Source organism: Pleurodeles waltl, chromosome 1_2 (genome assembly GCF_031143425.1).
Source record: "Pleurodeles waltl isolate 20211129_DDA chromosome 1_2, aPleWal1.hap1.20221129, whole genome shotgun sequence".
In the NCBI taxonomy this organism is placed as follows: Eukaryota; Metazoa; Chordata; class Amphibia; order Caudata; family Salamandridae; genus Pleurodeles; species Pleurodeles waltl.
Genome location: NC_090437.1, coordinates 1,028,476,900 through 1,028,504,239, shown reverse-complemented (window position 1 = coordinate 1,028,504,239; position 27,340 = coordinate 1,028,476,900).

Here is a 27,340-nt window from a genome sequence, read left to right as displayed (position 1 = left end):
CTCCCATCTGTCTTGATCACCTGTATTTGCAATTTGGTGCCTGACATATTTTGTACAGGGGCTATGTAACTTTTGTCCTGGTACATGTATTGACTCCATGTGAGGCAGGCATCTCAATCACTCCACAGACATGGCCAGTATAGAACTGTACATATGGGTTTGTAGATGTATTCCCATTGTCCCTTCACACTATGGGGTATGTGAAGGTTGTAAGGGAAGGCAATTCTACTTTGGGTGTCTGCTTTTGTCTTTTTGTCCTTTTCATGCATTTCCAGGCCATTGCCATGTGGGCAAATCACATTTATCCTAATGGCTATGTTCTACAGGAGGTAAGTGACTAGGTAGAGCTACCCTTTGACAATATGCAATGTCCATTCTACGTGTGCCAATGCCCTACCACTAAGAGTGAAACAAATGTTATTGGCTGCCTACCTCATGTCTCATTGGTTACTTGGGGCACATGTAATGGAGTGAGACAATCATTGCTATCCTTAACCTAGCTGATTTGGCCAACTGGAACAGTAACAGGTATTGATTGACTTCTTATTTTAAGATGTAATGGTTTAGCTGTATTACTACTTCTATTACAGGTGTTGTTGTGGGATATGTTTTCAGTGCAATGGCAGTCGTGTAGTTCCATGTGTACATCATGTGTACACATCTGTTCAGTGGGATATGTGCGTTGCCTGGACTTAGGGACAGGTAATCACATGTCAGGAAAGGTGTGAGTGATGTTGGTTTACTCATGTAGTCATGTCGTGGAACTGTAACTGCATGTCAGGAGAAATATTAGGTGCCCTATGATGTATTTCATTGCTGACTAATGTTTAGGTGTTCTTACATTACACTCAGTGATTGTCAGTGGATGTCCCATCTGTGCTATGGAGGCCACTGTAGTTGCACATGTATGTATGAAATGAGGTGGTGTATCTGTGTTTAGTGTCTGCAGATGTTCCTTTGGGATTTGGTACATGTAGTGACATGGCTGTTATCCAGACACGTATTATTTACATCAGATGTCACTTGTATGGGACTGCCTCGTGCTGTGGCTACATCAGTGATTGTATCCATCAGGTCATATATGTACAGAGTGCTCAGCCAAGCATATGATATGAATGGAAGATGCTGTGTGGTCTGTGAATAGAGTTGTCTTAACTATCATGGAACATTACTTATGGACATGGACTGGTCGGGTGTAGAATCAGCACATGCATGGCATGTTGTGATTAGTCTACTGCTTTTCCTAAAGGTGATAGAGGTATGGAGAGTTATGATCAGCTTCAGACAGGGCATAATGAGCATGCTGACATTGCTTCACAGGTAAAGTCTTGTAATGCTCCTGTCATGCTACCTTAATTGGATTATAATGTGGGCAAGAGGGATGACATAAAGGGCTGGATATAAGTAACATGCTGTGACATGATGTAGGTTAGGTAGGTTACTATTTAAGATAGCCTAGCTAGCAGATGTATATCTAAAGTTGTCCATATTTGTATATGTGTATGTAAAGAATGTGATGACCCTTTTCCTCCCTCTATATCGCTCCCTCCCTCTCTCTCTCTATTTGTGTGTATCAGCATCGGCAGGTGAAGGAGATGGGGCACAGGCAAGTGGAGATGCTGCTGGCCACAGTAACCGGAGTGCTGATACCACCGACAGCGAGGGACCCAGTGGCCCTGGGGGGGGGGGCAAGGGGAGTGCCACAGGAGAGACAGGATCCACATCATCATCTTCGGAATCCTCCTCCAGTGGACACTCCCTGGTGGTGGGACTACTCCAGCACCATCATTGTCTGCCACCGCACTTACTACCACCACCCTCCCTGTATCACCCCACCCAGTTGTCCGTGCACCCTCACCCCGGAGGGTGGGCATCTCCTTTGCTGCAAGCACTTCTGCCCCAGCCCCTGTCAGCCCTGCTGCCCTCAGTGAGGGGGCTATTGACCTCCTGAGGTCGATCTCTGTGGGTCAGTCGACCATTGTGAATGCCATCCAGGGACTGGCAACTCAAGTCCAGTGGAGCAGTACGTTCCTGGAGGGCATTTAGGGTATACTGGCTAGCCTACAGAGATCTTTTCAGGCTCTGGCCTCCACACTGATGGCAGCTAGTCACCCTTTGTCTACCGTCCTCCCTCCACCTTCCTCTTCCAAAACCCAAACCCCTCTTTCCCATCCCAGCCAAAGCACACAGACAGACAAGCAAGCATCCACCTCAACATCCAAGTGTACCGATGACAAACACAAGCACCACAAGATCCACCGCCAGCATGCACACAAACAACACCCACATGTAGACACACCAAGACTTACTACGTGCACTCACTCAACCGCCACCCCCATGTTCACAGACACTACACCGGACACACCTGCAGACACCACACCAACATTCACTAATACAGCCACAACTTCTATCCTACCCACAGTCACTACAATAGCAGACCCGCAGACATCCACCCCAAGCACCACATCCGCAGACACGCTTACATGCAGCACATCCACCATACTTGCAGTCACCACCCCAACAGACAGTCACCCTTCCACAAACAGCATCTCCCAGCACCTCCACCCCCTTCCTCCCAAAACACATAAACGCCCACACTCACCCACCCAACAGACACATAGAACACACACAAATACCTCACACACACACACAAGACATCCATCAAAACACGTCTTTCAACTACTCCCTCTCCCTCCAGTCCCAAACTCTTTTGCCATGACCATCCTCATGTGGTGAAGACATTTTTCCTCTCAGGGTCGTACCTTTTCCATACTCCTCTCCCACCCCATGTGACCCCCAGAAGATCTGTGTCACTCCCCAAGTCCAGCCCATCCACCTCCAAGACCTCCCCTAGACCCCCTGCAGGTAGCCATGCCCCTCCCCCAACAAGAAGTCGACACCTCCCAAGAGTTCCCAGCTCAACCCTAAGCCTCGACCTAAGCCTCCCATTTTAAGCCCAAGGCCAAAGATCCACCTCCCAAACCTAAACCCAACCCCCTTTCTGGCCCCCACTATTCCCTGAGGTGCCTGCCTGCCCCCCTTGATGCCCCTACCTGTGGAGGTTATATGGCAGTCAGGAGTCAAGTAGGGGCACTTGGATGTGCCATATGTGCATGATGCACATATGTGTTTGGACTGGCCCAATGCCTTCTTTTGATGTACATCGTTTTGTAAATCTCTTTATTTATTTATTTACATACATCTGGGCCAACCAGTTGTTGGATCCAAGATTACAATTTATTCTTGCCTTTCATTCCTCATGGCTGTTTTGTTCTTGTCTGCTTTAGTTTGTCTGTGAGTACGTTTTGTGTGTGTGGCAGTTGTGCCACCAGTTGTGTCTGGCCAGCATGTGTGGGTGTGTGCATTGCATTTGCTCCCAGAGATGGGTGTGTATTGTGTTATGGGCATGTTAGATTTTGGAACTTTGATGTATATTGATATTGTGTGTTGTGATTGTTGTGGCGTGCTATTTGGAGTGTTGTGTGCCCTTGTGTGGTTATACTGTGTGCATGAGTGTGTGTGTGGTGATTTGTAGGTCAGATCCATTGTGATGTGTTCTTGCGGGGTATGACATATGCCTCATTGTATGGATGTGTGTTTGTGTGTGTTGGTTGTCTGGTTTTGTTACGTTGTGTTGTATGCATGATTAGTTAAGTGGAGGTGTGTATTGTGGATGCTTAACAGTGCTTTTGAGGTGTTGCGGATGTGGTGTAGTTGTGTCATTTGGTAGTGTTGTGTGTTATTGTGTTTGACTGTGCCGGTGCTGTGTAACTATGGGCTGGTGTGTGTTTTGGAAGTGTGTGTGTTGATCATAGTGTTTATTATGTATGTGCGTATGTGTATGTGGCTGTGTGTGGGTGTGCATTTCAGTGTAAAGGGTATGTGTGTGTCGCCGTCTTCACCCGTTCACGATGTGTATATTGTGTGTGTGTGTGTGTAGGTACATTGGCATTGTGCAATGGTGACAGGTAAGTGTGCGTACTCAGGGTTGCTGTCGTCGTCATCGTCACTGGTTCCAGAGTCGTTGGGTAAGCAGTAGCAGCTGGAAGACGTGTAGCTCAGGTTCCTTGCCCTCTCAAGACTGTACGTGTTCTTGAAGGTGAGTGTCTAATTTTATAGAGTTTGTTTCCACCAGGGTTTCCGTGGTGGTGTGACTGCAGCGGAAACCTTGGCGGTGTGCAGCCTCGTAATCTGTCCGGTGGGAACATGGTCTTCGCCAGCCTGAAGGTGGCTACCGTCTCCGTGGTGGCCTGACTGCACTGGCAGTGCCAGCGGCAGATAGGCTGTATTCTGTTGAGAAGACCATCATGGTCAAAATTTGGCGGGCTTCTCCGCCAGCCTGTTGGCAGTATGACTGCCATCACTAACATGGCTGTCGTGAGACTGCCCAACTCATAATGACCCCATAGTGTTTTCTTTTGTTCCGATTAACCAATACTTGAGTGGTATTGCTAAAGAGAGAAATATTGATATTGTGTGAGGTTTCTTTGAGCCTACATTAACATTTGTTATTGCTTATGCTCACCAAAACAGCTTGACATGCTTGCTTTACCAGTAGAAAAATCTTTTCTGGATCAAACTGATGATAGGAGAAAAGCATTGAAGGAGAAAATAGAGAAAACGTTAGTGAAGAGGACATTTAAAAATGATTATGCATATGGTGAGACTAAAACACAAGGGAAGATTGCTTTAGATTTTCAACATGTAGGAAAGCTTTGTAATCACAGACCTCAGTCCAGAACTGGTGATAAATTTATGGGAATAAGTGAGTGCAGACATGTATTTCTTTTTAAGAATACATTGGTTTTTATGTTAAATGGACAAGATCCTGTGATTCCTGGGCTATATTACATCTGTGGAAAGAATGCTTATTAGAACATTGGAACGTTGGCAGCTCCATTGAAAACAATGGAGTGCTGCAGGCTTTTACTGGCCGGTAAAAGCCTGCAGCGCAAACATTCCAATGTTCGCTTTGTTCACAGCAACAGCTGTGGACAAAGCCTCACGGAGCCCGAGGGGATTTTAATCCACTCGGGCTCCGTGAGGAATTTGTTTTATTTAATAGAACATTCTGCCTTGAGTGGCAGAATGTTCTAATAGCCTTAGAACAGTACAGGAGTACTGCAAGCAGTGGATGTTCGGCTGGCGCCAACTCCGGGATGTTGCAGTCGATATTCAACTCAATTAAAGAACTTCAAACAGAGACCAGGGTTGAAAGTCACTGCGCAAGGGTTGCTACAAAGTGACTGCAAGGAACAGTTTGCAAGGTCGCAAAGTCATGCACTGAAATTGAAGCCAAGCTGTGCTCGATGGACGAAAGGATAGCAGCAGTCGAAGAGGATGTTGATGCCGTTAAACAACAGAGGGCTACGCAGGATGACCAACTGACTGATGTAATGTGGAAACTGGAAGACTTTGAGAATCGACAGAGAAGAAATAATCTACGTTTCTTGGGCATAGCCGAAGGGCTGGAAGGGAGTGACATTTGGGCCTACATGATTAAGCGCTTACGGGGGCCTTTCCGGAACTGGGGAACTGGGATTGGGACAACGAGGTTCAACGTGTCCATGGGTTTCCGGCAACCTGGCGGGAGGGAGGACAGTCGGCAGAATCCAAATACGCTAAAGCTATTTTGGTCTTTTTTGGCAATTATTTGTTACGGCAGGCTATTTTTCATAAAGCTCATCCTAATTCCCACGCAGTGTGGAAGGGGTTACTTTCTTCACTCTGCCGGATTTTTGCCACATAATCGTTGAACGGAGATGGCGGCTCCGACAGCTCATTAAACCGTTTTCGGACAAAGGGGGGAGGCCTATTTGATGGCCCCTGCTCGACTTAAAATGGTAGTGAATGGGAAAGTAAGAGTATTCACTTCAGAAATCCAAGCAGAAGAATATTTGATGGGGCTTAAGTAACAGAGGTCAGAGACATGAAGATGTAAGCGAATTCTGGGGTGGGCGGGCGGCCCACATCGACACCAACATTCAGGCCAACGGGGGTCTGATTGCTCAACAGGATGGGGGGGACTGGCTGAGAGAGGGAGATCCCAACCAGTCCTGAGAGGGGGGGTGGATGGAAGTGGTGTGGGGACGGGAGTGGTGTGGGGAGGAGGGGGGGGTGGGAGAGGGGTTGGGGAGAAGGGTAGTGCACGGGGAGGGGGAAAGGGGAAGCAGGAAAAACAATTGAAAGGAAGGGATAAAGAGAAGCAAGAGAAGTACAAGGACAGGGACGGGGAGCAAACAGAGAAGGAAATTGAGGATCCCACGCAGCCAGGTAGGAAAGCAAAAAAAAAAAAAGAAGAATAGAAAATGACTAGACTTCGAATTGCCTCAATTAACATATGTGGATTAAATGTGCCCCGTAAAAGAAGGAAGGTTGCAGAAGAGTTAAAAACTCTTAAGGCTGATATTTATTGCCTACAAGAGACACATGTGGAGTAGAAAAACTGCAGAATTCTAGGGTCACTCAGTCTGAGAATGATAGTTTGCTCAGAACAAGATGTTAGAACCAAAGGGGTGGCAATATTGGATCGGAGTAACAAACTAAAATTCGCTAGACAGAAGGCTGACAGGAATGGGAGATGGGCGATTGTAAAATGTTGCTACGGAAAAGGTAGCTTTACACTATGCTCTGTATATGGGGTAGTCACGGACGACCCAGCAGTAATGGACACTCTCGCTATAGTACTAACAGGCTGGTCTCCCCCGTATATTCTTTTTGGTGATTTCAATTTCAATGGCTCTTGGGATGGATTGCAGGATCTATTAGCACCCACAACCAAGAAATATCAGGGGCGTAAGCCTCGTGTATTTAAGGCAATGGTTGGTATCCAGAAGGAGTTAGGATTGGTGGATGCTTGGGTAAAGTTACGCGATCCAGACCCTGGATATACTTACTATTCGGCCCCTCATGTGAAGTTGGCGCGACTTGATTTTTTCTTCACATCCCCCGAATTATTAACGCATGGAAGGATGGAATTATTTCCGCGGATTATATCAGATCACAATCCATTAGTATTTGACTTGGAGTTGGACAGGCTTGAGTATAAAGTCAGGAGGTGGACATTTGAAAGAGGGCTCCTTAAGGATCCTGAATACTGTGACTATATGAGAAAATGGATAGTTGAATTTTTGGGGTTCAACCAGGGGTCAGCACCAGTAGAGATAGTCTGGGATACTTTGAAAGCAGGAGTACGGGGGGAAACTTTGAGCTTTAGTCTTAAGAGGCAGAAAAACTCTCAAAGCAGAATAAAAGACTTGCATATGAAGCTGAGGGATGCAGAAAGACAGTTGATTATAGCCATAGAAACGGGGGAGGACATAAACAGGGTCCAGGAGCAGGTCGCTATAGATCAAGCAGCAATTAACGAGGTTACCGCACAAAGAATAGCGGAGAAATATCTGGCGCAACACTCGGAAGGGTATGAGTTCGGAGAAAGATCCGGGCACCTGTTAGCGATAAGAGCAAGTCAGAAAACAGCAGCTGGGGTCATTAGAGAGATTAGAGATCAGCAAGGACAAATAGTGTCAGATGCGGATGGAATTAGGAAGGTGTTCCAGAGATATTATGCGGAAATGTTAGAATTCCTAAACTCTATTGAGATTAAAAGATTATCGGAGGAAGACCATCTGCATTTGGAAAGTCAGATGGACACCCTAGAATTAGACAAGGCACTGAGTGAACTCGCCACTGGGAAAGCCTCAGGCCCGACGCGATCCCTCTAGAGTTTTATAAGTACTGTTGCTCCCATTGATGATGGAGTTATTTATTCAGGTACAGAACGGTGGGGAAATCCCGCCAGCATGGGATATGGCCAACATAGCAGTTTTTTTGAAGAAAGGGAAGGCCCCACAAAGTCCGGCTTCATATCGGCCGATTACTCTAATCAATAGCGATGTTAAAATATACTCAAAAATACTTGCCGCCCGATTATCCTCGGTGATCAAGAAATTGGTAACATCTAGACAACATGGGTTCGTTCCGAGTAGAGATACTACCGATCATATTCGAAGAGTCGTCACGCTCTTCGATGCTACAGAAGCAGCAGAGGAGCCCATGGCAGTTGCATTATTAGATGCAGAGAAGGCATTTGATTGGGTAAATTGGAAATATTTGTGGCAGGTAATGGAGCATTATGGTCTTGGGAAGAAATTCATTCTAGCGGTAAGGGCTACATAGGTCACCGGGAGTGAGAATACAACTAATGGGAGGGCAATCCGAGTGTATCCAGGTGGGGAGAGGTACCAGGCAGGGATGCCCATGCTCTCCGCTGCTGTTTAATCTCTATATAGATCCCCTGCTTGGACAGCTGGAAGGGAACAGCAGGATCCCACCGGTGTGTAGGCATGGATGGGATACAAAAGTCTTAGCATATGCGGTCGACATAGCCATTATAACTCCCAATCCAGAATTGGCACTGAAAGAAGTTGAAGAGGTGACGAGGAAAAACGCAATTATTGATTAATCAATTCACGAACACCCAGGATAATCAGAGGGTCGATCATGCAGTGTATCTGGGTATCGATTTTACACCAAGAGTAGGAGAGATTATTAATCTGAATTCAGATCCAGTACTTGCGAAAGCCAAAAATGATATGTGCAGGTGGAATAATCTACATATGACTATAATGGGGAGGTGCAATATGGTTAAAATGATTCTCCTCCCTAAACTGTTGTATATTTTTCACGCTGTACCATTAAGTTTTACAAATCCTCGGTTTTAGGAGATGGCCCGGCTGGTCATGAGATTTATCAGGGCATATGGCAAGTGTAGAAGAGCGAGTAAATTTATGTCTCTACCACGAGAAAGAGGGGGGTGGTCCTTACCAAACATAAAATTATACCAAATGGCAGCAGCTTTTCAGTATATGCGTCCACTATGGGGGGTTAAGACAGGAGGGACTGAGGTAGAGGACTGTCTTAACATCTACGAGCTGCCGGTAGGAGCAGCAGCCAATGGCTGCTTGCTAATATTTCACGAACCTGGATACTACAAGAAAGCTCGATCTAAGGTATTAGAGGCGGCTTATAAATGCTGGTGATCATGGTGGAAAAAGAACGGGCTTGGTAGATTTAATTATTATACTATAATAAAGAATAACCCATTGCTTCCCGAAATATTTAAGGATAATTATTATATGGTAAAATGGGCTTCCTCAGGTATAGAAAGGCTAGGGGACTTTTTTGACGATTCCGGGGTTAAAGCGTTTAAGGATCTTCAAGAGCAGTATGCTTTAGAGTGAAGGGACTTTTTCAAATATCTACAGATACGAGACTTCTTGGGTTAAAAAACAGGGGGGCACAGGGATTCAGAAGTAACCTACTGCTTAATGACATTTTGGGAAAACCTAATATAGCAATTTGGTCAACCTACTCATTATTGATGGCAGAACAACCTGACGACCTGGAGAAGTATAGTGAGAGGTGGAAGGACAAGCTGGCTGATGGGAGCATTAACTTTTTAAATTCATTATAACTGGGACATACTATCTTACTCTCCTCTTCGTTGCAAGCACAACATTATAAGACCGTGTTTGACTTGTATCATACACCAGCGCATCTCGCCAAGTGGGGGGGGTTCACTAGGAACAAATTGCCTGAGATGTGGGATTTACGGAACAGATATTGTACATATGTTTGCCACTTGTGGGGAACTTAGGGCTCTGAGAGATGGCATTCAACTTGCCCTAAAAGGGGTACTAGCATACGATCTGACCCTTACACCCGAGATCATGGTCTTAGGGGTCGCCGAGGAAATAAGGGGATGCCATAGAGGATTTATCTTTCTTGCCATGGTGGTTTGGTCTGTATATCATCTGGAAGTGGCATTGTTTGAACGTAAGGGGAGATGGGCTAGGTATAAAGGGAAGGCAATATGGGGACAATTTCCTGATTGGATCCTGGCCCATTAATGTCTAATTAACCCAGGCTTTCCCCAACCCATAATAATGAAAGTCTCCCCCTTTAGGCCAATCGGGCTATGTAATTATCTCTTGAATTCTTATGTTTTGGGCAAAGTGATGTATGATTGTAACTATTTCCCTTTCTTTTAAAAGGACTTTCAGATACTTTAAAGGCCTCAACTACCTAGCAGTGCCATAAATAACTGTAAATCTGGATTCTGCATGTTAGAACCCATCTTGAGGGCAAAGCTCACAACTGCTGTTATTTATTGCTTGTGAAAAACAATGAAAACCAGGGTAGGGTTATTTATCAGTGCCCTAAATCGCAATGCGCTATTGACAAACGCTATTGATGCCTAAATGTTTTTCATGAGCCATTCATACCAAGGGAGCATTGGTAGTTTGTATTTTCTTTTCAGTAATTCCATTCCAGCCCTGCTCACCCTCCATCAGTGTCCCTTCTTCCCATTTGACAATCTCCAGGCCCCTCACAATAGTGTATCATGGTTGGCAGTGCCTTTCAGCAAGGTATAAATATCTGATGCTTCTTCATGTGCTGCCATACCTCCACAAGTATACCTCCTCTTCTCTGGTCTCCAGGCTCCTCACTGTGCAGAGAGGAGCAGCTGCCATGATCCCTACCTGGAGACTGGCAGATGGAAAAAAATGCGCACTGGTGGAGGGGCACCAGGGCAGGAGGAAGCAATAGGAGAACGTGCTGGAAAGAAGACACAAACTCCCATTGTCCCATTTAAGCAAAGGGCCTTGTGAGAGATGCATCTGTGGAGGAGAAACTCACAGGCATATTTATGTATGGGTTGCATCGCTTTTGAACCATGCAACAGGGTGGAAGTGCAATGCAGCCCTTAAGTGCTATTTATCAAGCCATGTAAGGCCACTTTTGCATGGCTTTGAGTGGCTTGATACATCCAGAGAAATGCAACACACCACAAATCACTGCATTGAGTTACTCTGCCCTAGGGAGGTATTCCATGGGTAGTGCCTGGGTGTTCTAATGAGTAAGAGAATTGGAGGGGAGAGTAGAAATAAATATAATGATATATTATGAAAGGTGAGTTATAGGAAGAAGGGAGGTAGAGATAGAGATGATGTAGCAAGATAGTAGAGATTTAAGGTAAAATGAGAATCTCGAGGTAGCCAGAAAGAGAGATACAAAGAAAGAGGAAGATGTAGGTAGAGAAAAATAGGTAAGGTTTTAGAGTGAAGTAGAGCGAACAGAAAGATAACTAGAGCTCGGGAGAGATGGGATACACTGCAGGATGTTTTAGAGAGAGCGGCGAGTTAGAAAGTGAGGTGAGTTAGAGACAGGTGAGGTAGTGAGAAAAGTAGGGAGAGGTGAGCTTGTGAGGTGGTGAAAAAAGTATTGAGAAATGGAAAATAGAGAGAGTGGTGTATTAGAGAGAGGGGCACACTGGGAGCAGATATAGAAAGAAAGGTCAAGTAAAGAGTAGTGAGACAGAGAAAGATAGGGAGAGAATGGTAAAGGGTAGAAAGAAAAATGAGAAGCAGAGGGAAAAGAGGTGAAGTACAGAGACAGGTGAGGTAGAAAAGTAGAGGTGGAGTTGATACAGAGGCAGAGATCGCGGGGAGAGACAGGGGTATGTAGAGAGAGTTGTGAGGTAGCGAATGAGAGACATATTGAGAAAGGAGTAAGATAATGAGGGAGGTGAGGTAGAGAGGACTAGTGGTAGAATGAGAGTAAGAGGGAAGGCTGACAAAGTGAGGCACTGAACAAATGGTGAGGTAAATTGAGAGGTGAGATAGGGAGGGAGAGAGAGAGAGAGAGAGAGAGAGAGAAAGAGAGAGAGAGAGAGAGAGAGAGAGAGGAGAAAGAACAAGAGAGATGTGGAGTGAACGGAGATGGTGAAGTGAGAGATATGTTAGTTTGCGAGTGGTGAGATAGAGAGAGGGCAAAGGCACCAGTTGTGAGAGGTGAGTTATAATATAGAGAGGTGGAGAGAGAGAGACATAGAGAGAGAGAGAGAGAGAGAGAGAGAGAGAGTGAGAGAGAGAGGCGAGGCCAAGAATTGGGTGGGTTTCAGAGAGAGGTGCAGTAGATAGAAGAAAACTAGAGAGGTGTGAGATGAAAAAGCCACTGAGGTGCAAAGCAGCACAAGTTGGAGAAAGAGTTGAGGTACAGAGAAGACGGTACAGAGGTAGGGAAACAATAGAGATGTAAAGAAGACATAGGTGAAGTAGAAAGATAGGGTAAGTGCAAAGAGATGTACAGACAGACAGGTAGAGAGAGAGGCAGTAAAGAGAGGGATCGAGTGGGAGATCTGAGGTGATGTAAGGGGGAGGGGCACAAAGACTGTTGCTAATGTTATTTTCACCAGTAATCTGAGAGTTCCAGGATTAGGTAGGATGACTATGACCAGCTGACAAATTAATATGTAGTCTATGTTTCATTTTTTATGCCGACAGTTATAACATTGCGGAGGTCCTAGGAGATGAGGGCTTTGAACACTTGCTGATGTCTTTAAATGGCTCAGTAACTGGGCCAAACAGATTGTGGATATGCCCAATGATATGCTTTTCAGGCAGTGCATACTGTATGATACATTGTATGGCAGGTCTGTGCTTCCTTTGCCCAGAAGTATACAGCAGAAAATCGGCCAACGCTTCCGCAGGGAACACGTGACATCTGAATACTTGGGCACCCACACAAACCAAAATGTGCACTAGAGCCTAAAATAACCCCTGCCCAAATACATCAGTAGCTTTAAGCCTTTCGCATTTCAAATGCAGATGTTTTACTTCAGAATACTAACAGGGTAAATTCTGCAGTCAAATGCACTGGAATAAGTGAATCATTTGCAAGGGTAACAGCCAAGACATGGTCATATTCCAAGTGAGGGTGACTAGACAGCTTCTGAAGCTAACATAGCAAAAAGTGCAACATATCTAATAATAATTAACTAGGTATACTGCTGTCACACTTCCAAAAATTGTGTATGTTCATTGTAAGGTGTAAAAAAGAACACTATTTGGTGCTAATTACCTAGACTGCTTTCATCGGTTTCTAGAATATCTGTAAATCTTCAAGTTTGAATAAATTAAACAACTTCATCATTTTAACACTGTTCATTGGTAAATGGCAGTGGTCGTCTTGTAATAATAATGCCAAAGAAGAAGCATTCCAAGATGGATTTCATGTATGTGCATGCATGCGTGCACCTTCAAAGTGACCATATTGGAATACTGTTTGTTAAGCTATACGAAAAACTACTCCAAGATACCACAAGCGTACTCTTAAATGTGTGCACGATCAGCAGCCGTTTTGCAATGTCGCCCTTTAAAGGTTAAGAAAAAGCACTACAGGATAACCGATGTGCATGAGCACTCATGGCAGCCATCTAGAGAAAAAATATGTTGTCCAAGCCAATAGATGTGCCCAGGTCTCACAGGTGAGGTCTATTGGCTTTGCCAATGCCTGTTTAGAACTATACCTTGTGTCAAATACTTTTAACGCTTTGTCTACTGCTCACACCACAAAGTATACATTTACAACGTGTCACTAACTTGCAGCGAAGTTGGTAAATCTGCTGGTGCTTTTAAAATGTAACCAGCATTGACAAAGCCAATAGGTTTCTCCTATGTGAGTTCTATTGTCTTTGTCAATGTTTTTCAGACATGTTGCACAGAATCGCAAGCTGTTGTGCAATATGGCTTAAAGTCATGGGGAAAAAAAGCACTGTGATGCGGTGTGTGTTGACTGTGTCATAGCGTTTTTGTGTTTTAAAATCCATGCTGCTGTGCAATATGTTAAATAAAAGCGGAAAGGGGAAGTAACACGAGGGGGCAAAGGAGGGAGCATCAATAATGGAGAGTGGGAGGAAGGGAAGTATTAGGTAAACAAAAGAGCGATGCACAGGAGGAGGGCGTGAGTACCAGACAGGGGGAGTGGGAGTAGCAAAGCAAAAATAGTATGTCAATCACGTGGGAGCAGAGGAGAGAAACTGATGAAGTTGAATCAATCTGTGTTTGGTCCATGCTCCACAGAAAGGAATGCAAGTGACGACTGGCCATCGCTGGTAAATTAAGAGGGTGAAAAGAAGAGAGATACTGAAGCCAACTAACGGTGAGCAATGGGCGCATGCACTGTCACTGTAAATATGCAGAGTATGAGTCACAAATGTTTTGCTAAAACATGAAAATATTATTTGATGCTACATGCAAAACTCATTTTGTAATTTACAAAAAGCTGTGTGTACACTTGTAAAAAGATCCCACCCAAGAGACAGTCTGTGACTTACTCCTGTCAGGAGGAGGAGTAAATCCATTTCTACGGTGAAAATGGGAAAGGAACGCCCAATGTTGATGCCAGTGTAAGAAAAATAAATTCTCCTCAGAGATTATTTTTTCCTGTAGAGAAAAACAAATAGCAACTTCATTAGCTCATGGGAAAATGGCATTCACAAATAGATTTCCAGAGTACTCCTGGTCACATACAACTGTTGCAGGTTTCTGGGAGCAGTCTTAGACACCTTTGTGAATTTCTAGAAACCAGTAACCTCTGGGTGCAGTTTTCCAATTTGTGATTATGAATGGGCCTCTAAACCTTTCACATAAAGCTTTTGTTCAACTTTCACTTTAAAGACACTTGGAAGTAATTTAATTCTACAGTTCATAAAAATAAATTAGATTCACATCTATTGTAACTCAACAAAGAAGGTACTGACTGAGTTCTCATTAAATTCAAATAAATTGTAGTTTATGTTCACTTTATTACCTCACACCTGTGTTTCAGACAACTGCCTTGAGCAAGAACATCACCTGGAAAAAGGTGTGTCCAGATAAATGAAAGATTATAAAATTAGTAAAAGTTACAAAATGCAGAGTCTTTAAATTATAAGTGCCCTAGGGCAAGAATATCTTTACAATTCGAATTACCACAATCCGAATAAAAATACGATGAAAACGTTCTCTCTAATAAGAACTATCTATATGATCTTGTAAGAATCTTACGACCCCCACACTTGCGGTGGCGGTCAGGACCGCCGGGGATGCGATGGTCTGACCATAACATTACAACCCTGGCGGTCTGACCACCAGGGAACCGTCAGCTCCGCCAGGATTATGGATCCCGGTGGCCTGGTGGTGGTGGAGGCTGTAATCCATCAGGGCAGCACTGCATGCAGCACTGCTCTGCGGATTATGACCTGGTTCTCCTACAGCTTTTTCATGGCGGTAACACCGCCATGAAAAGGCTGGTGAAGAACACACTGCCTGTGGACTTGGCATGGGCAGTGCAGGGACCGCCCCCGTGCCCAGCATCATCGCAATGTTCACTGTCTGCTTTACAGCCAGTGAACATTGCAAGGGTGCTGGTGCACCCTGCTGGCTACAGCATTGCCACCGACTTGATTACGAAACAGAGACAATGCTGTAGCCTGTTTCCTGCTAGGCCGGTGGGAAGAAACTCAGGTTTCCACCCACAACCTAGCAGGAAATTAATAATAAGTCCGGCGGGGAGGTCGCCACGAAGGCGGCGGCCAGCCTGTCGGGAGTTTGGCAGAAGGGCTTTCAGTATTTTCAGTATTTTCCTCAAGAGTGAGATTTAAACAAGAATTAGCAAAGCCTTGCTTATGCAAGAGCTAGTGGCTTTGCTAACGTGTTTAGGGCCATGTTGTACACTATGGTGGCTGCTGTTCAGTATGGCTAAAGGTTAGTGGTGTAGAGGAGAGTGTTGTAGTTGGGAGAGTGATGGAGAGTGGAATGGTGTAAAGTGGCGTGGAATGGAGTGGAGTGTTGTGGAGTGTTGCAGAGTGGCATACAGAGACATTTTGAGGCATGGGTAAAGCAGGCGCTGGCCCAGGGCCCAGCTTTTCAGACAGAGAATAGAGTGTCATAGAGTGGAGGGGTGTAGAGTGGAGGGACATAGAGTAGAGTGGCGTAGAGTGCCATGGAGTGTCATAAAGTGGAGGGTTGTAGAGTAGAGGGTTGTAAATTGGGGGAGCATAGAGAGGTGAGACACAGAGTGAAGGGGCGTAGACTGGAGGGGCATGGAAAAGAGTGGAGGGGCATTAAGTGGGGTTGAGTGTTGGGTGGCTTGGAGTGACGTAGAGTGGCGTACAGTAGAGTCCCAAAGCATGGGCGCAGAGTAGAGGGGCATGAAGCGGAGGGGCGTAGAGTCGATGGGCATAAAGTTAAAGTAGATGGCATAGAGCTGAGTAAAGTGTCATAGAGTAGAATTGGGTCGCATAGAGTGGAGTAAAGTGTTGAAGAGTGGTGTAGAGTGGGGTGGCATTGGGTGTGATAGAGTAGAGTGTCATAGAGTGGAGTGTAATAGATTGGAGTGGAGTAGAGTGGAGTGGCATAGAGTGGAGTATAGTGGTAGAGTGGAGTGGAATAGAGTAGGATGGCATAGAGTGCAGTGGTGTAAAGTGGAGTAGAGTGACCTAGAGTTGAGTGATACAAGTTAGTGTAGAGTGTTATAGAATGGAGTGGCATAGAGTGGAGTAGAGTATCGTAGGGTGGAGTAGAGTCTCATAGAGTGCAGTGACGTAGAGTGGAGAGGTGTGGAGTGCAGTTTCAGAGTGGAGTAGCATAGAGTGGAATAAAATGGCATAGAGTGGAATAAATGGAATAAAGTGTCGTACAGTGGAGCAGAGTGGAGTGGACTAGAGTGGAATGGCATACAGTGGAGTGGAGAAGTGTGGAGTTCTATATCGTAGAGTGGAGTAAAGTGCCATTGAGTGGAGTGGCATAGCATGGAGTGTTGTACAGTGGAATAAAGTGGTGTGGAGAGTGGTAGAGTGAAGTGGCACAGAGTGGCATAGAGTATTGTAGCGTGACATAATGTCTCGTAAGGTGGAATGCCATAGAGTGTCATAGAGTGGAGTGCCATAGAGTATTGAGGAGTGTCGTAGAATAGAATATTGAAGAGTGGAGTAGCAATAGAGTGTGGTGGTGAAGGGTGTAGTGGTGTAGAGAGGAGTAGAGTGGCCTAGAGTGAAGTGCCATAGAGTGGAGTGGTGCAGAGTGTTGTAAAGTAGAGTGGAGTGGCATAGAGTGGCATAGAGTGGCATAGAGTGGCATAGAGTAGAGTGGAGTAGTGTAAAGTGGCAGACAGTGGAATAGAGTGTTGAGGAGTAGAGTGGAGTGTTGTAGAGTGGAGTGTCATAGGATGGAGTGCCATAGAATATCATAGAGTGGAGTGCAGAAGAGTGGCCTAGAGGGGCATCAAGTAGTGTAGAGTAGAGTGACATAGAGTGCAGTAGAGTAGAGTAGCATAAAGTGGAGTGGTGTGGGATACAGTAAAATAGAGTGACCCAGAGGGGAATTGAGTGGTATAGCTTGTCATGAAGTAGCGTAAAGTGTCACGCAGTGGAGTGGCATAGAGTGTTGTAGAGTTGAGAAGCATAGAGTGACATAGAGTGGAGTAGACTGGAGTGACGTAGAGTGGGAAATGCATGGTGTGGTAGTGCACTGCTATTACAGACAACATATTTTCAATTAAAATGATCATTACATTTGCACAGACATACAGTTTTACGGATAAAACTATACAACACACAAATGATAATGTGTGGAAATAACATCACTTAGTATATTGATTCATTTATTTACAGAGATTTAAATTTTGTGTGTGCTAAAAACATTTTTTACACACACCCAGATTGTCAGCTACATCGTCCCACTTTGAAGTCAGAGAAAGAAAAGTAAACACTGAGCTTCTTTGGAAGACAGAGCCTGACATTTGACCTCTGTCTTTGAATGAACAGCAAATGTAACAGGACAAGAACAAAATTAAAGATGTGTTTACAGAAGGGAACACTCATGGAAGAATACAGTAAACAGTCTATGCTCCATGGGATGGACATTGACATGCTGGACAGTCTAAAACAAATAAAGCCAGCAAATAGAAAGCAAGAAAATGTGAGTTACAATTACAAATCACAAAACCAACGGTAAGCAATGGGTGAAATGCATTCCCACAGAAACATTCAGAATGTTCCCAAGAAGTGTTTAGCAACCAGGCAGCTGTGCTGTCTGGTAGGCTTTGACCTAAAAAGAGACAGCGAATGCAATACTTTAGCTATAAAGTAATTGATTCAGAATTTTTCTAACCGCAATCAATGCTACTGGATACAACGAACAAGGAAACATTAATACACACAACATGCGCAAATAAACAATTAATTTTCTACTGAGGATCGTGTTAAGGAGGAAATCAAGCACAATATGTTTACAGATTTGACACACTCACTTCAATTCTGAATTTGATTAAATAGATTGGAGATATATTAAACAGAAAGCTATAGGCCTAAAGCAATTAGTTCAGAGAGGTTGTAACACTCTAATGTTCTAAACTCACCTCCTTTACCCTCTGCTGCTCCCACTTCCTCCTTCATTCCACCCCCTTCAACTCCTGCCTCTCTCCACTACCCATCCATACACCTGCTGTAGTTTTCTTTTTGTAAAACTTTCCAGTTTATGGGCCAGATTTACATAGAACTAATGCAAGGCGCAGTTGTAGTGGCTGTTCAGAGGCTACGTCTGAGCATTTTTGTGGGAATGGTGTTATTGATGATTCTGCCACTCTAAGGGTCCATGTTCCGGTGGTATCATCAACAAATGTGTCAGCATGCAAGGGCACGGTTACCTCTGAACAGATGCCAACTGACATGCCTTGCATGTATTATTAAGCGTTTTGGAGATTAATTGATGCATATTTAGGTGATTTTTTTCTTTTTCTGCTTTCATCTGTTGGAGCGTAATTTTTTTTAATGTTTTTAGTGACCCAGACTAAGCAGAAAGGTTCCATGTTAAAAGTTTAACGTGGAGAAAAGCTGCACTGACACGTATTTTAAAAGTGCTCCTATTTTATTTGTGGCAGACACCATAGTGCCTACCAGAATTGACACTGTGCTCACAAGATTGAAATAATGTTGAAGTGTATTTTAAACAATAAAGTAACTGTTAGTAGTGAAATAAATTTTATTTTTTAATGTTTAATATCTGATTTATGACTATAAATTTATACGCACATAAAAATAAATGCACTTCTCTGTCGTTCCTAATGTGATGCTTTAACAAAGATTGCAATTCATAATGCAATGTTTTATTCTTTCCGGTATATTATTAATGCTGAATTTATAAGTATGCATTTTACGTGTGTTTTATTAATAACAATATTAATGCATTACATTTCTTGTGTTAGCATAACAAGGTCTGCAGACTTCATATTTTCAATCATATAAAAGTGACTAATCATTCTTTTCTCTAACATGAATTTTTCCATCAGTTTGTTCTTATGAATAGTAAAGGGTTCCATTGTTTAATCTTACAAGATTGTTTCTAAATGACCTTGATTTCGGAGCATTTAGTCCTATGAACTAAAGGTAAAGTAAATTGTTTCTTTCAATATGGACTTTCATATGGAAAGAAGACATGTCCATTGTATGTCCTGGAAAGAATTTGTCTTGTCGCAAAGTGCTAGAAAATTGTAATTGGCTATTGGATTCACAGGGAAGGAGATGACTTCGGACCAAACCTGAGAAAACTTAACCATGTTGCAAATTTGATTAGTGCCTAGACACTGATTGGATATTGCCCCTTTTGTGTAATGTTGAACCACTGAACTGTCGAATCAGAGACATTTGTGTACTGTACTATAGGGGGGACTTAGTAATATTCAGTCAGTTGTTCTGTAGTTGTTCTCTGGTTGTCCTATGCTTGTTTGCAAGAACTGTTCCCTGTGCAGCTTACCCTGATGGTGCTTCTAACAGACTTTTCTGTTGATCTACATGCTTTGTTGATGAAGACATCTCTCAAATAATGTATCTAGGGGAGGTATATCCCCCTTTTATTGTTATTTCCTTTGAAATTTCCTTTTCTAATAGAAGTAAGCATGTTGACACCTGTTTATTTTATTTTTCTAGTTAGTCTCTTTTAACCCAAGACAGATTGCTTCCAATTTATTTTTGTCTTCTTTTGTATATTGTCTGCATGTGTTACCCCACTCCCACACATTCATGTCCTAATTTGGCGAATTATAGGGATAACCCATGTCTTACCCTGATTATTAAATTGCTCACTATTTAATTTGATTTGTCAAATGTCAACACAGTCTGATTTGAGACATGTTTCTATTGCTCAAATTATAATTTTAATTATATGTATTATTTTGCTTTAATGCTTAAAGGTGTTGATGCTAAGTACATTAAACGTGTTTCACTGTTTTGGGCAACCAATGGTAGTGATTTATTTTTACAATTTGATTCTGCGCACCATTTACGTAACTTTAGCTTTGTGGATGTGAAATTCGGTGGCCACATTGGTCATTGTGTTTTAAATTTGTTGGTTAAGTTTGAAATGATTGTGTATGGTTAACCACACTCTTCACTAGGTCCAAAGATCCGTCAATCAATCAATCATAGCATTTGTGAAGCGCACTACTCACCTGTGAGGGTCTCAAGGCACTGAGGGGGGGTGCTGCTACTGCTTGAACAACCAGGTCTTGAGGTGTCTCCTGAAGGTAAGCAGGTCCTGTGTCTGTCGCAGGTGGATAGGAAGAGTGTTCCATGTCTTGGCGGCAAGGTGGGAGAACGATCTGCCACCGTGGTTGTTCTGTGGATGTGTGGAACGGCGGCAAGGTCAGCGGAACAAAGCTGGAGGGTCTGGGTGTGGAAGGAGAGTTTTCTGTTGAGGTATTCTGGTCCGGTGTTGTGCAGTGCTTTGTGAGCATGGGTGAGGAGCCTGAACGTGATTCTCTTGTTGACAGGGAGCCAGGACAGGTCTCTCAGGTGGGCTGTGATGTGGCTGTGGCATGGGATGTCCAGGATGAGGTGTGCGGAGGCATTTTGTATGCGTTGCAGTCTTTTCTGGAGTTTGGCCGTGGTTCCTGTGAAGAGGGCATTGCCGTAGTCCAGTCTGCTGCTTACGAGGTCTTGGGTGACCATCCCTCTGGTTCCGGTGGGGTTCCATTTGTAGACCTTCCGAAGCATGCAGGGGGTGTTGAAACAGGAGGAAGAGACGGCGTTGACTTGCTGGGTCATTGCTTGTGATGAGTCCAAGATCAACCCCAGGTTGCGTGCGTGGTCAGTGGGTGTCGGTGCGCTTCCCAGTGTGGCAGGCCACCAGGAGTCATCCCAGATGGAGGGGGTCGAGGATAAGGACCTCAGTCTTGTCAGAGTTCAGTCTCAGGTACCTGTTCTTCATCCATTCGGCAACGGCCTTCATTCCTCCGTGGAGGTTGGTTTTGGCTGTGGCGGGGTCCTTGGTGAGGGATAGTGTCAGCTGGGTGTCATTGGCGTATGAGACGATGTTGAGGCTGTGTGATCGGACAATGTTTGTGAGCGGAGCCATGGAAACGTTAAATAGGGTTGTACTGAGGGCCGACCCCTGGGGTCCGTCGACCTTGGTGAAGCATTTTTGATTCCTGTGAGGGATGATGAAAATGTGTTTGCACATCAAAAGGACAAAGAGTGAGCAGAAGGTCAAGTTTCTTTTCTATGCGTCTACCTACTATTTTCTGTGTACCATATTTTATGATGTAGTGGCTCTGTACTGCTGCATTGTTCAGTTGCTGGAATTTATCTGGTGGTTTGCTGGCCCGGTCTGGGCCAAATGCAGCACTAGCAAAAATATTCAAAACAAACCCGCTCCCCACACTCTATCTGGACCATTTTAACTCCATAGTCTAGTCAGTAAGATTCAGGGGGGGGGTTAATATAAATTTCCCCAATTAAAAAAGGAGTGAGCTTCAGTATGGAGGGGTGAGATGACTGAGCTGTTTACATGAGGAACAGGTTCACTACAGATTTGTATTAGGTGGGCCTCTGTCTATAGTGGCACATTGGGCAAAAAAACATGATTGGAATTCTACCCTGAGTGATTGCCGTTGGGTACTCTATTTGCAAGCATTCATCCCATCACCTTTTAGGTGTTTGATTGCCAGTAGTATGCCTGGAAACTTAAGACTGGTGCAGCTTTCCAAGCCTACTACTGCCAATATTTGTGAATTCCAAAAATTAGTAATTTTGCACACAATAAAGGAAGGGTTGAACTAACTAATATTGACACCAACAATATTGAAAGAGAAGAATATAGAGGACAGAATATCTAGGGACAAAATATGTAAAGATAAGTGCATTTGAAAAGTATAGATTTACTATTCTTAACACCACATTTATGTACCTTAACGATATATGTACCACGTAGGTACATCTATGTGGAGTTAGGTATAGAAAATGTAAACTTACTGACCTGACATTATTTTTTTTAATATTTTATCCTCAATATTCTGTCCCACTGATGTTGTGGGTTCACTATTCAGGGTGCACAGTTTTATAGAGTGCTGTTATGGGTGCAGATTTACCACTTTTTGGTAAGCCGGTCACTATATATATTTAAGCTACGGATCCAAAAAATAAACAATTTAAAAATATGTTAGTAAAATGAGAACAATGATAAAAAACAACACATCAAACATAACAGACCTGACTCAGGGCCCCCAGATCCAAATACCAAACCAAGAATGCATTTGAAGAGTGTTGCACTCCAAACACTCCTACTGAAGCTACTCTTTGCCCAACCCACCTCGGCCTGGTAGCTCGCCCTGGGAACTTTTGACTATCGTCATGTACAACACAATGGCCTGGATACCTGCCTTAGGATCACTTATTTTAAATGTATTTTCATTGCATGCGCTCTTCATTGTCTCTACCAAAAGAAATCTTGATGGCAGAGTTGTCAAACAGTGCATGTGGGCAGGGGTACACATTTCTAGTCCTAGTCTTTTATAAATCATGTTATCAAGTTAGTGATAGCCCCAAATACTAAGCCTGAGTTGCCAGCAGAGGAGGGTGAAAAGAGAAACTTCATAGGGCAAGCTGAGCCAGAAGTGAACCATGGGTCTGGCTTGGCTCCAAGAATCTGTGCATGGCGAAGTCATGAAAACATTTGGCATGTAAATGGTGCAACAAACATAATGTTAAAATATGACACAATTTTTCCAAAATTCTAAAAAGTGTGTTTCTTTAACACGCAGGGGTGTTTCACCTTAGTACATCAAATTATATCGCTGCGTAGTCATTTATTAAAAGCTGTAGTTTTTAAAAGCAGTCATGTTTTGCGCCCAATGACAATGCCTTTAGTAAACTAAGGGGCAAATCAACAGTCATGTAAACCTTAAACATGACCTGGGTTTTTATTATAGTTGTAGCAGCATTATAGTATTTTAAATCAAACATAAGAGGTGTGTACAGCACACATCCTGAGCTCAGGTATTTAAAAGCGTGCTCATGATAGTAAAGAAAAAAGAGGTTTTCTGAAATAAAACATTTGCCTAGGATCACACAATTTGGACAAGCTGGGAAGCCACTATTGATTTCAGGTTATGTGGTTTCAAATTTTGAAATTCAGCCACCGGATTGGCATCTTTGTCTCTCTCTCCCCATTTACATCAAAAGGCACTGTATGTTTTTCATTTTAGACTCCTGCCGAGAAAAGCCAACACAGAGAGAAGAGATCTGACTCAAGAACCCCAGACTCAACTACCAAGATAAGAATTCATTTATCTGGGGCCTATCACACCCCAAACAAACCCCCTTCCGAAGCTAAGCCCGTGTTTACATGAGCACCAGTTACATTACACATGGTCGTATTCTTGTCCTTTCATACTTACACATGGAGAGATTACGTGATTTGCCCACAATCACAGGACTATGAGTGACTACCAGTTGCACCTCTGGCGGTAACACCACATCTTCTGTCCTAAACCTATTGGTGCGGTGATCCCCACGGTGCTGGATTAAGTGAAATAGGCAGCAGCAGAGGCCCGGAGCCTTCAAAAAGGGCACCCATGTCTCCTGCCATTAGGGAAAATTGCCGATGGAATAAATGGCCCGTCTGGCCCTAGTAGAGACAGTCAATTTATGCCCCTGGTACCCTGGGCTCAGTAGTTGACTGTGGGCTCCTTAATTCCTTTAATTTACTCATCTAATACGCCGGTGTGGATTCACCACTGCTTCCTCCTTATAAAGCCTTAGGTTTAGTATTACACCCGATGGATGCTTTAAATTAAATATTTACCCTGTGACTCCAATGTACTTATGCCAACCAATAGGCATCATCCTTGGGAATCATTGAAGCTACAAAGAGTATGGAATAGAAGCTTTTATACAACTGTTGCTTCTGCCTAAACCCGGATTTGTGGTGAAACACTTACACACATATTGTAGAGGGCTATGATATAAAGATTATTAGAAAGGGGACGTTCGTGGAGAAGAGATCTGCAAAGAAAGCAGAAACAGAGTTTGAATGTACCAATCTTATTGGAGGACCACAAAAGCAAATGCGCTAACTCTGGTATGGTTCGATGTTACTAGACACTGGTAACATGAATAAACCCCGAGACTGGTAAAGTTAAATTAAAATGTGTACCACTTTAGCAAACTGTTATGACTTGTTTAATGTCTAATACGTGTTCTATTTTGTTCAAGTTTATAGCAGCCGAGTTCAATGGGGGTTTTCATTGTGCAAAGCAGGCTCCAAGCAGATTTGGCACTGTCTGAAAACGAACATTGTCTTGGTTTTTTCTTACAGCCTGAGGACACATGAAGTAGCATGCAAGGCTCACACAGCAGGTATGGATGCTGCAGCATTGAGCTTCGTGAAAAGCAATGCAGTGATTGCTGCACGCTTTAAAATTTAAAACACCTAAGTGTATGGGAGATTTACCATATGAAACCGCTCTAAGCTCCGTTCACACCAGATGAGTGCCACTTACAAGAATTGAAATATATGTTTGTCAAAACCGCCAAGTGCTTGGGATAAATGGATAAAAAATACTGAAGTACCTGCAATTATTCTACTTGCTATTTCATTTAAATGTGGAGGAGGGAAGTAATGCCTTTGTTGTGAGTAGTGCCGTTCACTTGAGAGTGGGTGTCTCTGAATCCTTATATCACACAAGAGTGGCAGAGCTGAGCAGAGGGATTGAAGGGAAACCACCTGCCAGGGCTTGTCTGGTGGCTCCCCTGCGCTCTTATGACTGAGCTGGGTGAAATAACTTTGCGATTTTCAAAAATGAATAGCTTGCATTTCAAATGTAGCGTTTGCAATTCATTGCTACAGAACATTAGTCGCGTGCGTTTTTTCATGGTGGTCGGTGAAGTCATTCAAGAAGCTGGCAGTAGCGTCTGCCACAGGCTGTATCAAATACTGATCATTCATCATCACTTCCGCCAACGTCATCAGCCCGAATCAGTGGCAGTGCGGAGCAGGCACAGTGCTGCTGCTCGCCCCAACTTTCAATTCTATGTCAGGACCGGAGGCTCGGATCATGCTTTCTCTTTCTTTTACTGAACTTTCACAGCAGCCAATAAAAACACAGTAAAGGAAAAAACTACATTTCCCATAACCAATAGTCACAAGTCACTTGCTCCAATCACATATGGTAAACTATTCCAATAGGATCTCTGACCCCCAACGTCATATCCTCTTTCTTTGCTGCTTCGCAGCAGATAAGTACCATTTTGTCTTTTCTCAGTGTATATTTTAATGCATTAACCTTTATTTAGGTGTTATTTGTTAAATACGAGCGTCGCGATTTCACGCGCTTCATTTGTTTGACTGCGCTTTGTTTTGCCCGTCTGTTTATTTAATTTCATTGTGGAGCGGGAACACTGTGCGTGCTGCGCGCAGCCTGTTTTCAGCTTCAACTGACTTTTGGTCTGACGCGCTCGCTTTTTACGAGCCGATCCATTCTTCAGAGGTTTCCCCTCCAGATCGGCTCGTAAATTTAACACGCTAAGGCAATTGAGTTTGAAGTCTGTTACAGACTGAAAAAGTGTATCCCTGACACCCAGGCACGGATCAAGCTGGGTTGTAAAATATATGTAGGCTCTGCCTAGAGTGAATTTACAGGCAGCTCCCTCCACTATCTATTTAAGGGCCTGAATTTTCCACTTGTTGCCTGTGAGGGGTTATTTCACTCCCCCTATATATTTAATTCTATTATTATTGATTGCAGTGGCGCAATGGAGTAATCAGGATGCAGGGTTCTACCCTGAAGATAATGACAATCAACTGGAAGTTAATCTAGTTGAGGCACTCAACACTAGAGTGCAACAATCAGTTAATGATGCCTTGGTGAGAGCGTTAGGCCCCTTTTCTGGGAAATTACTGGAATACGCTAACTCTCAAGGCTGGGTGCCGGATCCAACCCCTTCTACCACCGAAGGGACTATTCCTCAGGTTGCCTCCAAATCTAAATCTAAAACTAAGAATATTGCAAGTGAAGATCCCTCTGAGGATCTACATGCAGAGGTTTTTGCGAAACTGCGCAAGAAGCGTATTGCTGAACACAATTACAGCACCTTGAATAATTCTTCCTCTTCAGGAGATTCCTCTGATCAGGATTCGGATGACCTGATCGCGCCACTCCCTAATGAAAAAGCAAAAAAGCATTCTACTGCTCTTCTGTTAGATTTCGACCCTTCAGATATTGTTCACCCTAGATCCTCTAACTGGCTTCCATCCACAGAAGTGGCACAATACGTTCACGATAACCTTAGAAAAAGTTATGACAAGGAAGTTCATACTCGTCTCAAGACCGAATGCCCCAGACCTGATCTAGAGAATAGCGTGGAGATAGATCCGACCATGGTTACCTTTTTGAAAAAGTTTTCTAAAGACCCTAAGAAAGGATTGGATAGGTCATGGAGTTCATGTCAGGATAAGCTACTAGATATGTCTGGCCCTTTCACAACAATTATTGATTTAGAGGTGGAGTCAAAAGAATCAGGAATACCAGTTGATACAGATGTCTTACTTGGTTGGGCCCAGCGGGCAATCTGTCAATTAGGTAATACCAACTGTGCTATTTCAGCGGAGCGCAGAAAATCTATTCTCATGCGCATGGATCCAAAACTGGTGGATCTGGCAACATCTGAGGCAGGCCCAGTTGCTGAGGGTCTCCTTTTTGGATCGTCTTTTATTAAGGAACTGGGAAAATTTTGTTCCACCTTTTCCACCCTCGACAAAGCACAGTTGTCCCTTACAAAGGTTTTTAGACAAGGCCTTTTTCTCAGGGCCGAACGTTATGGTGGACGAATGTCCGGCCGGGGCTCCTTTTCAAGTCCCCAAAATTATTATCCGAGAGGACGAGGTAGCTGGTCAAGTGATCAATCGGATGCCACCTTCTACCCCACTCGGACCAGAGGTGGTAGACCTAGATTCCGCAGAGGACATCGTAGAGGACAACAAGGAGCGATCCAGGACGCCTCCTACGTAGGTAAGACTCATTCTTCCATCTCAGGTTATTCTTGGGGGAAGAGTGGGACAGTGTGCACACAATTGGAAAAAGGTTTCTGGGGATCCTTGAGTACTTCAGACAGTTTTAGGTTTTCATCTGGAGTTTATCAGCACTCCTCACCAATTGACCCCTCCTCTTCAAATGAATTTTT